Here is an 18,016-nt window from a genome sequence, read left to right as displayed (position 1 = left end):
AACACAAATTTCCGAGACTGATTATTAATATGCAAAACTGATTTGGTGTGTGTTTAAATGCGAAAATTTAGGGGACTACCACGATCTATATTTAAAATGTGATGTACTTCTCACAGCAGATGTGTTGGAGAATTTTATAAAGACATGTTTAAATGTTTTTTGTATTGATTCGATTAATTGTTTTACTGCACCTGGGTTGGCATGGCAAGCCATGTTATATAGAACAAAAATTGAACTTGAACTTTTATCAGATATCAATATGTATATGTTTGTAGAAAAATCGATTCGCGGAGGTATTACTCAAGCTGTGTTAAGATATGCCAAAGCTAATAATCCTTACGTACATGATTTTGATGCGGAAAAAGAAAAATCTTATTTACTGTATATTGACATGAACAATCTGTACGGACTATCAATGATTGACTATTTACCATATGGTGGTTTTCGGTGGGAGGATAAAATTGACAATTGGCAAGACAAACATAAAATTATCAATTGGCCCACGGATAGTGAATGGGGATTTTTTCTAGAAGTGGACTTAGAGTATCCAAATTATTTACACGAATACCGTTCTGATTTTCCGTGTGCTCCAACTAATGAAGTTCCACCGAATGGTAAATATTCAAAATTACTATTGACACTTAAATCGAAATCGAATTATATCTTGCATTATAGAGTATTACAATTTTATCTAAAACAAGGTTTAATATTGGTAAAAGTACATAAAATATTATGGTTTCGTCAATCTAAATGGCTTGCATCTTATATTCAAGAAAATACTCAACGCCGTGCACATGCTACAATTGAATTTGAAAAAGATTTCTATAAGTTATTAAATAATTCTGTATACGGAAAGACAATGGAGAATGTACGAAAACGAATTGATATAAAATTAATTAACAATGAAAAAAGTGTAAAAAATTAGTAGCGCAAAGTCAGTTTCAAAATTGGGTAAAATTGGCTGATAATTTGGCATTGTTTCATATGGTAAAAAAATTGGTAACCCTTAATAAACCAATTTACGTAGGAGCGACAGTTTTACAATTATCAAAATTAGCTATATATAACTTCCATTATAATATAATGAAACCGCGATATGGAGATAAAATTAGAATTGCATATATGGATACTGACTCTTTCATTTACCAAATTAAAACTAACAATATTTATAACGATATAAAAGATATGATTGAGTATTTTGACACCTCAAATTATCCTGAAAATAATTCTTTATATAACACACAAAATAAACACGTTTTGGGTAAAATGAAAGACGAATTAGGTGGAGTTCCTATGATTGAATATGTTGGGTTACGAGCAAAAAATTATGCAATAAAAACTGGTGAAAATAAAGAATTGAAAAAATGTAAAGGGATCAAGAAATATATAGTTAAAGAACAAATTACGTTTGACGATTATAAATCATGTATATTTAAAAACGAAACGATCTATAAAACACAATTTGAAATTAAAAGTAAATACCATAATTTAACAACAAATCAGGTAAGACAATTAGCATTAGATCTGTATGATGACAAAAGAAAAATTTTAAATTGTAATATACACACTGTTCCTTGGGGGTATTATAATAATAAAAATGTAAAATGTACGATTTGTATATTGTAAATACGATATATATTTTTTTGGATATATTAGTATTAAAAAATATGTCACAATCAGTTCGAGAACAAATAGTTGCAGAATTACATAAAAGTGCAAGACGAAACTATCCTCGAATACCCGTTATAACGAAAGGGATTCATGATTTATGGCAAGCTGATTTAGTTGAAATTAATAGTGGAAAATTGAAAGGTCTAGCAAAAATTAATCGAAATTTCAAATATTTATTAACTGTGATAGATACATTCTCTAAATATGCTTGGGCTATTCCTGTGAAAAATAAAACTGGGAAAGAAATTACACAAGCATTTATAACAGTACTGAGAAAAGCAAACAAAAGCCCTAAATATTTACAAACTGATAGGGGTCGAGAATTTTATAACTCAGAGTTTCAGAAGGCGATGAACCAAAATAACATTAAACATTATTCCACGTACAGTGATGTGAAAGCAAGTATTATTGAAAGATTTAATAGATCATTACGTAATTTAATGTGGAAAAAATTTACACTGCAGGGAAATTATAAATGGATTGGCATTCTACCGGAATTACTATATAATTATAATAATACTGTTCATTCCCCTATTAAAATGAAACCTATCGACGCTATTAAAAAAGAAAATGAAAAACATCTATTGACAAACATCTATTGCAAAAAGTTTTCTGTGATAAAAAGAAAAAGTAAATTTAAGATAGGTGAATATGTAAGAATTAGTAAACTTAAACGTCCTGGTTTTGATAGAGGTTTTACACGCAATTGGAGTACAGAAATTTTTCGAATTGCTAAAGTTTTCTTCACTAATCCTCCGACATATCACTTAGTAGACTCAAATAATAAACCTATTGAAGGAAGATTTTACGGACACGAATTACAATTAACGAAATTTCCAAAAACATATTTAATTGAAAAAGTTTTGCGAAAGAAAAATAATAAGACCTATGTGAAATGGTTAGGTCTGCCAAAAAGTGAAAATTCTTGGATTGATTTAAAACATACTATATTGTAAAAAAAAAGAGAAGTCAAGAATTTATAGGTGAAGCATGTCGTCACAAATATTTCAAAAGGTGAATTTTATATTTTAAATTCTAGCAACACTGTAAATTTTCGTTGCTTAGTTAAATTGTCATCATCATCATCATCACGAGGTCTATCAGTATCACAAGTTATTCCACAAACGCTGTTTTTTATGTAAAGGAGAAAAGAAAGCAAAATATTTAAAAACGCTATTTAAAATAAATGCAATATATCTGTAATAGAGATGGAATGGAAAATTCCTTTTACATGTATGGTAGCAGGTCCTACAGGTTGTGGAAAATCATATTTTGTTAAAACATTTCTTGACCATTATAGCAAGTTATTTAAAAATATTGTATGGTGTTATGGTGAATGGCAACCGTTGTATGATACTCTTTCAAACTGTACGTTTAAAGAAGGTTTACCTCAAAATAATGAATTTCAAGCACATGAGGGTCCACATCTTGTCATTATAGATGATTTAATGCGTGAGTGTGACCATCGGATTGTAGATATATTTACTAAGGGTAGCCATCATAGAAATATAAGTGTAATATTTATCACACAGAATATTTTCCATCAACAAAAAGGAATGCGGGATATTTCATTAAATTGTCATTATATTCTAACAACGATTTGTGCTTTAATAGCCGTAAAAAAAATGATTAGTAAGGAAAATGCACATATGTTAAAACTTTTAGCAAAGTCAAAACCGAAAGCACGTAAGGCAATTTTACAAAAGATCCTGATTTAATTCGCTCTATTTGTGAATGTTCCTATAACGTATTACAGGGAAATGTTCCATTAAATAAAACAGAGATAAATAAGCCAAAAAAATATAAAAAGGAACTGAGATATTTGGTGAAAAAAGGTCCGTCATTAAAACAAAAGAAAAAACGAATAATTATACAAAAAGGTGGTTTTCTTACTGCTTTGCTTGCACCTATTATTGGAGGTATACTATCTAGTTTAATTAAATAATTATGCAAAACGCGCAAAAACTTATTTTAATCTCACCAGAAAAATCACATCATTATCAAACGATATCTAATCTTGATGATGAAATGAAAGAAATTTTAAATAATAAAAGTTTAATTGCAGAAGAAAAATGGACAAAATATAGAGAAGTCTTACAAAAATATTTAAATATAATTCAAAAACCGGCAGCAGTTACAACAACAGCAACAACTACTACGGAGGAAGAAGAACACGAGGACGAGGAGGACGAGGAAGAGGATGATGAAATAATATCTACTCTCCCTGAAATTTGTAAACGTAAAGCGAGACCTTTATTACGTAAATTGAAACAAAATCCAAATATTCAATGGGACGATAATGGAAATGTGAATATTAATAATAAATTAATTCCAGGTGCAAATATAGTGGACTTGATATCCGATTTTGTTAGATGTCGTAAGAAAAATATTTCAGTTGCCGGCTGGAAACCTTTTGCTACATTATTAGCAAAAGCCAATATACCCTTAGAGTACATTGGTAATCCTCAACGAATAGATTATATTAGAAAACTAACAGAAGACGAAGAAGACGAAGAGGATGGTCCTCCACCCCGTAAACGCAAATGGTGTATTTATAAGCAATAATAATAATATTCTATTGTAATCTATTGTTATTTTTAAGTATATAGAAAGAAAGATGAATGAGCCCTACCTTAAGTATTACATATATCAAGCAGGAGGTAATTATAACGTGTATAGAGGTACAGCATATCAAGAAGGTTATGGCATTGGTAGTTTCCTAGGAGATTTATTTCGTACTGTATTTCCTTTATTAAAACAAGGTGCAAAAACTGTTGGTAAAGAATTGATACGTACAGGAATTAATGTAGCAGGAGATGTACTAGATAATAATAGACCTATTGAAGAGTCTTTGCATGATCGATGGCAAGAAGCTAAAATAAATTTAAAAAATAAAGCTCAAAATAAATTAAATCAGGTGTTGGAAGGATCTGGAAGAAGAAGAAAAAGAAAGAAAGTTCATTTTAGGGGTGGTGCTGGTGTGAAACGGATAAGAGATCCAAAGATATTTTTGATTAATTAATTATGGAGCAAAGTGATAGTTTTTATCTCACACTTCCTAGCAATAGTTCTTAGGAATATTTTCCTCAAAATACTCTTGCTTGTTATACTACTAAATTATATCAACCTATTGTACTGGAGAAGGGAGTGTGGGAAACAGCTGTTGTTGAAGTGCATTATACAAGTTCATTTCAGAATGTTTCCAAATATACAAATAATATTTATTATCGTCTCATGAATACAAAAAACTGGAAAATAACTCAAATCTCACCAGGCCACTATTATCATTTTGATGATATTCTATCTCAAATTAATCATAAAAGTGATATATTAAATTTACAATTAAAAGTCAAAGCATCAGTGAAACGAATTGAAGTTAATAGAGTAATAAAAGATCAAGAGAAGCATATAGAAGTACGCCTATCTCCTGAACTAGCCAGAATACTAGGCTTTGATCATACTCAACAAGAAGATATTGCACTTGTTCATCATGCTCGTTATCCACCTGATTTACAAAAAGCGCTACCTACACTTATGTATATTTACAGTGATATTGTAGAACCACAAATGGTGGGTGACACCGTAGCTCCATTGTTACGTATTATAAATACAAATATTACAGAGCATGGTATTAATAATGTACATATTTTTGATAATCCTCATTATGTCACCGTGCAACGTAAACAATTTGATCAAATTATTATTGATTTAAGAGATAGTACAGGTAATCCACTTCCTTTCCAATATGGCAGTGTATGTGTAAAATTACATTTTCGTAGACGTAATATGGTATTATAAATTTTACCATGTGTGAATATTAATAGTAAGAAACGAAAATGCAGTGTGAGTGTACGAAATCAGAATTAGATTTATTTGCTGGTTTACCCACTCAAACCAGTATTATAGGTAATAAAATAGTTCCATATAAGCCTGTGGCTTCAATAGCTGATAATGCACCAATATAATTTGTAGTCCCCGGTCATGGGGATGACTATATTGACTTACCGCACACAATGTTATATGTTAAAGGTAAAATTACTAAATCAGATGGTTCTAATTTAACTTCTGCCGATAAGAAAATTGGCCCTGTAAATGATTTTCTCAATGCAATGTTCAGTGAAGTGCAATTATATTTAAATAATCAAATTATTTCCTACTCTTCACATACATATCCATATCGATCGTATATTGAAAAATTACTAAATTATAATACTGAAGCTAAAACAACGCATCTTCAAACATCAATGTGGTTTAAAGATACTGCAGGGCATATGGACAGTGTGGCCGATGCTAATGTAGGATTTAAACAACGTTTACTTCTCACTGCTTTAAGTCAGTCATTTGAATTATTGGGTTATATTCATGCTGATATTTTCAATCAGGAGAAATTTTTACTGAATGGTGTACAATTGCGTATTAAACTAATTCCAGCTAAACCTACATTTTGTCTAATGGGTGACGCAGATGCTGATGGAAAAGTTGTAATTACAGATGCAACATTGCTTGTGAAAAAGGTTGATGTATCACCAGCAGTTAAAATAGCACAAAATAAAGTATTACTAAATCCTAAATTTAGAATAAAATATCCTATAACAAAAGTGCAAGTGAAGACAGAAACTCTGCCACAAGGAATTATGGATAGTAAACTTCCAGATCTGTTTTCAGGCATAGTGCCTAAACGTATTATTATTGGTTTTATTACTAATACTGCTTTCAATGGTACTTATCAAACAAATCCATTCAATTTTCAACATTTTAGTATGTCATTTTTTACATTGTATGTTGATGGAAATCCAATGCCCTTCAAACCTTTACAGCCAGATTTTGATAATAAGCTATATGTACAAGCATATTCTACGCTATTTACAGGTTCAGGTATTTATTATTCTAATCTAGGTAATAATATTTCACTCGCTGAATATCCTAATGGTTATACTCTACTGGTGTTTGATTTAACTCCTGATTCAAGCGCAAGTGCTGCATTTCATACTAGTCCGCAACGGCAAGGAAGTGTACGTTTTAAAGAAGCACTGCCATCTCCTGTAACAACAATTATTTATGGTGAATTCTCTTCAGAATTAGAAATTGATTTCCAGAGAAAAATATATATTAATTAAAGATGTTAAATACAATTGAGCTTTATGAAGCATTACAACAAAATTTGCCTAAAGATCATTTTATTGGTGTGTATGCTGCTGATGAGTTACCTTTGTTTATTCATACATTTCCAGCCGCCATAATTATAAACACTGATTCTGGTGATAAGCCTGGTGAACATTGGGTTGCTGTTTATATATCTAATATGTGTGTGGGAGAGTATTTCGATAGCTATGGTATATCTCCCTATATACAACATCATATAAGGTTTTTAAAACGAAACTGTCTGTATTATACATGGAATAATAGACGTATTCAAGGTGATTTATCTCAATTTTGTGGACATTACTGTTTTTTATATTTAGCATGTCGTGCATCTGGGTATTCGATGCAGGATTTTTTAAACAAATTCTCACTCACTACTATTGATGCTAATGATATTATGCTTTATTCATTTATGAGAGTATGATGATGTTATTTATTTAAACTCCGCCATTGCCGGTCCCAAGCCCTGGATGAGAAAGGAGGAGGGTTGGGGGTGTTGCTACCCCCGTAAAAGAAAATAATCTCTGCTATATGTTCGTAGGGGTTGAAAACGAGTACACCCTTAAAAGGGAATGAATCTTACGTATTCTCTGGTCTGCTGTGTGTTCGTAATTAAAATAAGGGTTGAAACGAGTTCACCCCTGCTATGTTTCGTAGTCTCTATGTGATGCGCTATGTTCAATTAAGGGTTGAAAAATAAATCATACTCTTTTACTAGTTCTGCTATGTTCGAATAGGGGTTGAAAAATATGCTCATAAAAAGGAACGAGTTCACCCTAAAAATGGACTATGCTCAAATAAGGGTGGAAAAATAGGCCCACTGCTATGTTACATTAAAACGAGTACACCCCTAAAATATGCTCGTAAGAGGTAACGAAGTTCAAATAGTGTGGAATCCAAAACGAATACACCCCCATTCTCTGCTATGTTCATTATGGTCAAATACGGGTGGAATACACCCCCGTAGTTTTATGTATTCACTGCTATGTTCCAATAGGGGTTGAATATTATCTATTCTCTGCTGTCTTCAATTAAGGTTGAAAAATAAGTCATACTCTTTTACTAGTTCTGCTGTTAAAATAGGGGTTGAAAACGAGTATACCCTTGTTATGTTATGTGTTCGTAGGGGTTGAAAACGAGTACACCCCCTAAAAAGTGGTCATAAAAGGGAATGAATACACCCCCTTAAAATGGAGGATGTTGTGTGTTACGTAGTCTCAGTGTAATAAACCATGTTCTTTTATTAGCTGTGCTATGTAATTTCTGCTATGTTAAAATAGGGGTTGGAAACGAGTTCACCCCTGAGTGTTCATAAATGGGAACGAATCTGTTCTGTTGTATGTTCATATTCTGCTATGTTCAAATAGGGGTTGGAAAATATGCTCGTAAAAGGGAACGAGTACACCCCCTAAAATGGTGCTCATAAAAGGGAACGAATACACCCCCTTAAAAGTGCTCATAAAAGGGAATAAATTCACCCCTAAAATGGAGGTCGTAAAAGACCGTGGGCTCACGGTGCACGGTGGTCATTTCCCAGGGGCTTGTGAGTTGGCCTCTTATGAGCTAGGTTGGCTAATGTTGAGCCAGATCGATCACTTTTTTCCTACTAACTTAGTTTAAAATGTTCTCCTCTGTCTCATCATAAGCCTTCTCTTTTTGGTTGCCTTACAACGAGCGCAATTCCTTTAAGTCCGAGCATTCATTTCTATATTGACTGTATTCGTGATGTTAAAACTATAAATAAGATTACCGATTTCTCACTATTATTATTACTCCTACTTCTTCTATGCCCACTATTATAATTTTTTGCAATTATTTTTTTATGTGACACATAATACCTTTAAGTGGTACACTTTACTTTTTGTCTTTATTTTTTCTGGACTTGTGGTGTGACGTAGGCTATGTGAAGTAGGTACATATTACACCAAATTTCTGATATGTTTGGGAATAGTTTAAAGTTATACAAATCTAATTAAATATTAACTACAATCAAAGAGAATGAATACTGGTATGGTAACAGAAAATTAAATTTCACTAGGTTACTAAAGATTTGTTTCCATCAAATACTTGCTATATGTGAGTAGAAACAAGCTAGGTCCGCTCTTTAACTAGTGCTCGCATTTTCCTTTTTGCCACTATTCTATAGCCCGCCATTATTTTTTTTTATTGCCAATTGGGAATGACTAAGATCACGTGCTACACTAATACTGAATGATTAGATATCGGGACTTGAGGCCGACCATCTGTTATTACCGCGGATTTTTACGGCCGAAATTTTCTATTTTGCCGCCATCTTGAAATACCTATAAACATGTACAGCAATTACCGAACTCACCCTGAGAAGCTTGCAGAAGAACTACCGATTTTGCAGTTTCCGAAAACTCCTACTGGCACCTGCTCTAGCCATAACTCAATGAAACAATTAACTTGTAACTTGTAGCTGACTAATGTCAGTAAACGTGCTAAGAATTACTTCATTTGGTTCACTGTTTTCCACATTACCGCGATTATATTCCGTGTCTTTCTTTATGCCTCTATTTTCTATTCGGTAGAATCATGGAACGAAATGGTGTGACTGGAAACTTCTGCCGCCCTAGTTCTGTTGTTCGTAGCACTTAGAGTGCATAGACAAGCACATCGTTTTATCTGATGTCGTTCGCATGACACATACAAAAAAATACACGGCGCGACCCGTTACATTAGCCTATCTCTTCTTATAAGGTGTGCTAGAAAGAACACAAGAACTGAGTCAGAGTGGACGGATCGACGACTATAAGGTTTGAATCAAAACAATTCAATTATTTGGAAATCATTACCTCTCCTCTGGGGTGGCAATAATAAATTTAAAACTTTTCAAAAATTACTTAAAATGCCGAAGAGGTTTGCTTTAGTCCATGGTGCGGAATATCGAACGTATTTCTTTCTCGTGGTAAATGAGTATGAATAGTTGGCATAGCAGTGAGTTCCGTGTATAAATACGCGGGACGTGTGTTTTCTTTCTTTTTTTTAAAGAATTTTACACACGAGACAGCAATTATGCAAATGTCGTTTTCTGGATATTGCCAGCATGCCATTGTTGTTCAGAATAGGCAAAATATGATCGAATTTTCATATATTGTAACAGAAGCGGATGGATAAATTTTGTACCTTTCGAATCAAAATAGAATTACATTTGTAAGAAGTGGGCCATATACAACATCACAATAATCAAAGATAGCATTAGTGTTTGTGTTAGGAGTAGGTTGGTATTTTTGTACAGAATCTCTCGTATTCTGTACAAGTTTTATTGAATTCCCAGAGCTTTTGAACAATGGGTAGAGACGTCAATATGCATAGAGTTTATCATCAATTTGTACTCAAAGATTTTTACACATGGTGAATATCCAATGTTCCAGTCCTTTATTTGTAATTCTATTTTTTCAGTTACAATTTTATTCAGCTGATTAGCGAAACTTAGAACGGTATAAGTACACTTAAGGGATTAATAAAAAACCGTTACCAACACATCACTTATAGATAGCATTAAGACCTTGATTGAACCGTCAAACAACCTGTGGTAATCCTGACGCAAGGTTTTTCTTAAACAATTGAGTGTCGTCCGTCTAACAGTACACCTTTGAATGCTGTACAACCGATAGCAGATCTGCAGCATATAAGGTAAACAAAACTGGCCGTAATATTGAGCCTTGTGGAACACCTCTATCAAGAACAGCAGCTAGAGAAATTTTGCAATGAAAGGATCTACGTACAGCAACTTGTGGTTTTCTCTTATATGCATAGGATTCGAACCATTTTATGGTATTTAGTGAAAAATTATAGTATTTTATTTTTGCTAAGAGAACATAATGCTGGACTAAGTAAAATTCCTTTGAGAGGTCTAATAAACTAGTATTACCACAAATTCGTCATTTAGTGCATGAAACACATCTCCTTTAATACCTAACAAAGCTTTAAAAGTGCTGTGAAATCCAGATTGTTCGGACGGAAGTATGCCATAGCTATCAATATATGAAACCATTTGCTGAAGCACTAACTTTTCAATTACCTTTGAAAGAACTGGCAGTAAACTTATTGGCCTAAGGTCACCAATTGATTTAATGCAAGGCTTCTTTGGTAATAGCAGAACTTTAACTATTTTATTGACATTAGGGAATTTACCATTCGATACGTGAAGTTAACAATATTAGTTGCGGGAAATGTGGTAAAAGGTGAAGCTATTTTAAACATATGTGTTACTTCACCAAAACCTGCGCCATTGGATTTAATCTTAACTGTTGTTTTAACTTCATGTTGATGAACAAGTCTTAACATGAAAGGAATTACACTGACAGTGTATTTCATGTACCGATTTGTTTGTTTATGAAATGTATCGTTACTTTTTAATAAGACTTCGGAAACCTTAGCAAAAAGAGGGTTTATGACATCGACAAATTACTACTTCAGGGAGGTTTAATGTTGAACTTTTCCCTCTTATTCCCAAATTGTGTAATGTCTGCCAAGGGTCTTTGTTGTCTTTAGCGCCAATTAAACGAAGGGAAAAAAACGCAATCATTTCTTGTCGAATAACTGCCGTAGTAAAAATACAGAACTCTGTACTCATCCCAATGTTGAGCCAACTTAGTGCGTTTGAATCTACGGAGCGCACAATCGCGATTTTTAATTAGCAGCTTCGATTTACTAGTCTCGCAAGGTAATTTGTTATTTGAAACTTTAACCGTTACCATCGGCGTGTGCTCATCGAAAAGATGTTTTAGAGAATTCAGAAGAAAATAAATTTAGCATCTATGAAATTATGAAATTCAATTTGTTTCCAGTTCAAAATTTCGGCATTTTGGAGAAATGCGTCGCGATTACATGTATTAAAGTTGCGATAACGAATAATATCAAAAGATTAACTTGGTGGGTTCTTAATGTTCAGGATAGCATGTGTCACTGAGTGATGGGATAATAAAATGGGTGGACAAACGTCATTTGATGCTATCATGTCAATTTTATCGTTAACAATAAGATCTGGTAACGATTCACCGAACTGTGTTATTCTAAGTTCTTTAATCAGTATGACAGAACCGAACATATCCAGGATACGATCCAAATATGCTGTTTATGCTTGCCAGGACAAAGCTGATCACATTTAAGGTCGCCTAGTATATAAAGACAATCAACTTGCGGATAGCCATGCGTAATTAGATCCTGAAGAATAGACAATCTGGTGTAGTGGTACTTCGTGGTCTATACATTAATAAGATACCTATACGTAGCGAATTTATTTTGACTATTACGTGAGGCATTCTACTTGACCTGAGTTAGGTATTTCAACAAGTTTTACATCTTAATTTTCAAAATAATGCATTAAACTTCCCCTAGCATTATGTTCTCTGTCTTACTGGAGAATGGAGTAAACAGATATATTTATGAGATTTGAAACAGCTTAGTTGTCAAGCCATATTACAGTAATTATAAAAACAGCACAGCAATTATAACACTAGTATGCGTATTTCGTCTATTTTAGGTAAAATGGAACGAATATTAGGATGCCTAACGCAAAACTGAAACTGCTGTTCTAATATAAACTCAAACCTCTCCTCAAAGTTTTGCTGATACCGGTATTTAAATGCTCCGATGTACCATGCCCGTGGTCTTGAATGCTCCATTGGGGTTATGTGAAGCAGCATGTATGTATCTAACGCACCACCGACATTAATAATTTTGTAAAGAAAATCAGACTTTATTTACTCTGTTACAGAAGAGGTCCTTACCGTATATGGGAAGAAATTGAATATCGCTTAGATTCTGTATGGAAACAAATCGAAGCCACATCGTGCTGCACGGAATAAAAATGAAACTTAGGAATTTTCTCTTCAATTGGTGAGAACTTCACGTTTCTACCTTGTTTCTTTGAATTCCTGAGACGGCTAAAATTGCAGCATGACTTTACGGAAAACTGTATAATAGTTGCAAGACAATTTACTCCTAAGCGACAGTGAATATCATCTCCGGGAGGTACGATACCCTTCGAGTTGATTTTTTCGATAGGACTCAGCTGTTTCTTTCAATCTCACAGAAAATCTTGTCAATTTAACATTGCTACAGCTAATTATTCGAATGAAATATCAGCACTGTGAGTGCTAATCACATATATATGAAGAGCGGCTAAACGTAAGGAGACTGCGTTCACGTATAAACATGTCCCTCAAATCTAAATTTGTTTTTCCTTTTATACTTGTACGGAGATAGGATCTTGAATTATCTCTAAAATTCATAAACTGTTACTTAGTTACTACGTGAAGTGCCGATGTTCTTACTGTTCTATTAGTGTTCTTCTCCGATCGTGATGTGAATGTTGCATTACGGCAAAAATGGCGAACTCCATGAGGCCATACTCGTAAGAAATGAGCGAAAATGACGGTAGTGTTTCTGATGCAGAGGTATTTAAAATACTTCTATGCTTCTGATCAATTTTTGCACATTGTGCAACAATACTACCAGCAGCTTGCTATTGCTTTGGAATTCATGAAAGTTATTTCCAATTGATTGATTGTACAATGGAGAAGATCCTTGCAGAAAACTTTTAAAGATATGCTGACCTCCAGGAAGCTAGTATTACACGAAACTCCATCACAAAACAGCACTTTGTAAAAAAAAAAAATAATAATAATAATAATAATAAATAAATAAATAAAACATGAAATAAGACTGCATTTTGTGCAGAACATTCATAGAAACCGAACCTAAACGAGTCCCGTATGGCTCCTCACCCCCTTATCTCGCTCAGCTACGGTTTCTGAAGTAACATTGGAGATCTTATAAGTGCAAAATTAAGAGAGAAACTAAAATATATCCAAAATCACTTGTTCTGCAAAGAGTGCACTCAATCCCAAACATGCTTCGATATTTTCATTTATGAAAAAAAAAAAAAAAAAGATATGGTCTTTCAGTTCTTCGTCTTACGTTTGTGCTAAAAGAGACGGTGATTATGAGAAATGAATGAAATGCTGGAATGAGGAAGGTGGGAGGAAACGGAAGAACGGCGAGAAAAGCCACGAGCACGGTGTTTGTCCACCAAAAATCCGCATGGCGCGAGCTGTGATCGAACCAGGACCCCAAGCAAGGGAAGAATTCACATTATAAGTTGATATGGTGAAGTGGAGTCAAAATATGTTTCTTTCATTTAGAAAAAAAAAACTACTATAGATAAAACACAGTAAGTAAAGAATAATGCAGGTGCTTCCATGTACGTCTCGTTAACATTATTATTTGTACATTTTACGTAATACGAAATGTACTTTTTAATATCGCCATATTGTTTCAAAGTGAAATATGAACAGTACAATAAAGAAGAAAGAAACTAATTTTTAGAATGTAACCCTACCTAATATTATTAGAAAATAGCAAACTTGCATTTACGTTTATTTTCGATTTTATGAAAAATCTGGCCGCCATATAGTAAACATCAACCTAGAAAAAAAGGTCAGCAGCCTTGAGAATTGCCGTTCTTTGTTTCCAATATCATCGCTTATGAGCAAATGTAGAGTGGCTAATGTCCCGTTTCCTAGGAAAGAACAGCTACGCTGTAGCGCGGATCCTCCAAATTCATACCGCCAGATCACTATTTAAAATTCGTGCATTTCGGCCAATTAGCGCAAGTTCGTTTCCGTATTCTGTATTGTAATTTTGCCCTATGTTTAGTTATGGGGGTCAAGTTTTAATTCAGTAAAGGATGAAAAAATGTCGTTTTTTAATTTTAATATTAATTTAGTTTAGGTGCGATTATGTTACCCTAACTTTGATTGCCTTAGGCTAGGGCTATTTAGTTGCATATTTCTATTCATATTTTCTTATATGCGCCTGTAGTAGGTACGGTACATACAGCTTCTACAGCGGTGCAGTTTTACTATATGGATCCACAGATTTGGTGGTGGCGAGAGGTGGTGTCCACGAATATCAAAAGTTGTAAAAGATCCGATTTTCATCTGTGTCTTCTATTGTAGGTAACCAGTGATAATTTTCTCTGTATACAGTGTTCAATATCATATTAGAAATCGGCAATTGCCGATGGTTGTCATTGCAGGCAGTTTTAAGGTGTGATTCTCAAATTAGTTTTTAGTGACATTTTTTATAAAGAAATAAGTACATTATTCTTCACATGTTACAAATTATTATTTTAGGTCAACAAAATGCAAAAACCATATCAAGGTTTGAATTTTCAACTTCGTAACGTTAAGCACTTCTATGCTATTTAGTAGGCCATTTTTGATATTTCCTTTTATAGGGGTTTATATTTCTTGGTTAAAATTACCGACCGATAATTTTCCGTATCGGATGCTGGACCGGGAACAAAAGACACCATGTCACTGGACATCTGGCCTACTTTCTTGGAGAAAAAAAAAAGTATTCCCTCGCAACGAGGTTTCACTGCTGGAAGTTGCTCCCATATACCTACGAACGATTTGAGGTATGTGAAAATGAATTCTTCGTGATCGTTATTTTCTTTTTCGTTGCATTGCTGAAATTTACCCTTGTGATTATTGTGTGAGCTATTCCGCCTGGTACTTCCTGTTGTGTTTTATTGCATTCTTGAAATCTGCCCTTGTACTTCAGGTGCTTTTTAGGAATATCACCTTTTAAATCGTATACGAAGAATAATGTTCCCCTGTTCTTAATGTATGAGTGTGTGGGGGAGATTTGACCGCATATCGAATGTCCCGAGCACGTGTATACTTCCTAGTGATGTACTACCTACAAAAATGATTTATTTCATATACAGGTGGTAACACAACAAATAACAAACGCAAATCAGACTGTATTCACACTTCATGAAATGAAAAATGAAATCTATGAACTTTACTTCCAACATTTATGCCGGTTAGGCTAAAGGAGACGGTGATGCTGAGAAATGAATGAAATGTTGGAATGAAGAAAGTAGAAGGAACGGGTGAACCTCAAGAACACAGACGAGCACGGTGTTTGTCCACCACACAGTCCAACCGGCGCGAGCTAAGATTGAACCTAAGTCCCCAAGCAACGGAGATCAACCCTCTAAGAGTGATCCACCGCGCCCCCCTCACACTCCTCGTAGAAGTGTGAACACATGATCTGGGTTTCTTGTGTGTTGCATTAATACTCGCACATGATATAGAATGACTACTGTAGCTAGTACAACAACAAGAAGTATCCACATGCACGGAAAATGATAAGTAGTAGTTGTATACAATTACCTTATAAAATGTAGAGGAGAAATTTCTATTAATATTTCAATAGAGTAGTAATGGAAATAACATCCGCATTTAGCTGTAAGATGCGCATCTAGCAAACCCACAGTTTTCGTTATTTTTATGTTCAAAAACTAGTTATTTGATAAAATCTCTCCAAGTGTGTAACTACTTTCAAATGGAGAAAAATTCGAACACGAATGCAGGAAAAAAAATAGGCGTCTTTAATTTCCCCATTTTATGTAGAGAAAATATTCAACCTCGTTCCTCAGGGTTTCTACTCTGCTCTTACTTCTACTTCTTTTCCTTTTATTCCTACTACTTATACTAAGGATCTGTACAGTAAAACAGGACGTTTTTGGTACCCACCTAATACAGCTTGGTTGATTTTAAAGATGACTTCTTAAAGTGAACCTTTACCGAAGAATGCAGGAAAATACCGCGAAAATCATTCCTGAAAGTACAAACAGTGAAAACAGAGAGAAATACTTTCTTTAAATGAATTTCTGTGTGGATACGTATAGTAAAAGTGCAAAACAATTCATATGCGTCGTGGATACGTATAGTAAAAGTGCAGAACAATTCATTTGCGTCAACCTTTTTCTCCTGTAAATCTATTTTTATGCAATCGTGGACCGCTTCATCCAAACATAGCTCTAAGTTTTATTATTATTAAGTCACTATTGTCACGCTAGTCATGAAAGAATTTACTATTTAACATTTTTTCTGTTGGTTCGCGTGAAGTTCATCTATGCAAAATATGTTTTCATACGTCGAGAAAATATTCTAGAGGACAATGAGAAGGACTGTTAGAAATACGAGATCATAGCGTGACAAACCAACCTGATTTTTAAATATATAAACCTGGCGCATTGTGAATTTATAATTTGCATAAACTCGCGTTGTAAATTAAAGTTGGTATGTCTTCTTTTTTTCTTTCTGAAAACACTCTAACGGTTAAACAAATAGGTACCGCAGATCCACATCCACAGGCAACAAATGTAAAATTGTTTTTCGTATATCTGAGAACGAGAAGATTTTAAGTCAAAGCTAAATTGTCACATCATAATAGTGCCCATCTTCTCTTGTCTTAGACCATTACCAGTCAAATAATTACGTGCACCAGCTCGCTAGGCATGTGTGCTAAGCTTGCAATATTTTCAAATGTATATCTCACACGGAGAATTTACATTCAGGAACAAAATTATATAAAATAAAGGGTACAATTGGGGAGAAAGGACGCAATCGGCAAGGTCAATATCGGGAAAGAAGTTCAGACAGTGAAAGAGGGCTGAAATCCAAGTTGAAAAGGGCAAAATGTTAGATAAAGTGGGAAGTGTAAAATGAAAAAAGAAAATAAGAGTATAAAAAAGAAGGGATGTATGTACGTGTAAATGTAAAAGAAAGTACAAGTTTAGTGTAGGGTTATTGGAATTCCCACTCAACTCTCTTCCTCACAGAGAACTACCACATCAAGGAACGCAGTAATGTGCTCTGTCGAAATCGGGCGTCCTTTGTCAGAAAACCATTTCTTGATGCACGCAGATTGTCAGTATCATATAAATTTTCTTGTTCCAATAGAATTTTCTGTGAGAAAAAGACAGGCAACTTTTATAACAGTTAACAGTTAAAGACGATCTGCTATAATCACCATAGTAGTTACAAATAGTGATTCGAAAAATCCCGGCATAATAACTTTCAGGTATATTTCCATTTTGGGGAATAATCCGTGAGTTTATATACAAAGAAAAGAAAATTCTATTATTATATTATGATTTCAAAATTAAATGCCCTTTCTTATCACAGTATATTATTATTGTTGTCTTCAGAGAATTCGTTAAGATTACTGTAGCCTATAAATTTTGAAGGGTATTTTATGTTATTTTATTAATATTTTATTATATTTAGAAAGTAAGCATAGATGTATATTTAATTTCATTAAGCCGTATGCAGAGTGATTCCGAAGCGTTATTAGTACCATAGTAAATAGTTCC

General features: G+C 33.7%; 1 protein-coding gene across 3 annotated transcripts in view; it reads right to left on the bottom strand.

Moving 5' to 3' along the window:
- LOC145676716 (uncharacterized) overlaps window positions 1-17,118 on the bottom strand; it is a 41,509-nt gene extending 24,391 nt beyond the window's left edge. The window contains exons 1-2 of one of the 3 annotated variants that reach the window (XM_081747540.1): window positions 16,866-17,118; window positions 16,392-16,476 (exon numbers count right to left, since the gene is read on the bottom strand). The gene's annotated coding sequence lies outside the window, so the exon portion shown is untranslated. Of the gene's footprint in view, window positions 1-16,391 lie in introns of all 3 variants that reach the window. The other 2 variants (XR_014129450.1, XM_081747541.1) reach the window with 2 other exon arrangements.
- Window positions 17,119-18,016: the final 898 nt, after the last annotated feature.

Source organism: Thermobia domestica, unplaced genomic scaffold (genome assembly GCF_964235325.1).
Source record: "Thermobia domestica unplaced genomic scaffold, izTheDome1.hap1.1 HAP1_SCAFFOLD_310, whole genome shotgun sequence".
NCBI classification, from domain to species: domain Eukaryota; kingdom Metazoa; phylum Arthropoda; class Insecta; order Zygentoma; family Lepismatidae; genus Thermobia; species Thermobia domestica.
This window is presented reverse-complemented; position numbering and strand designations above follow the sequence as displayed.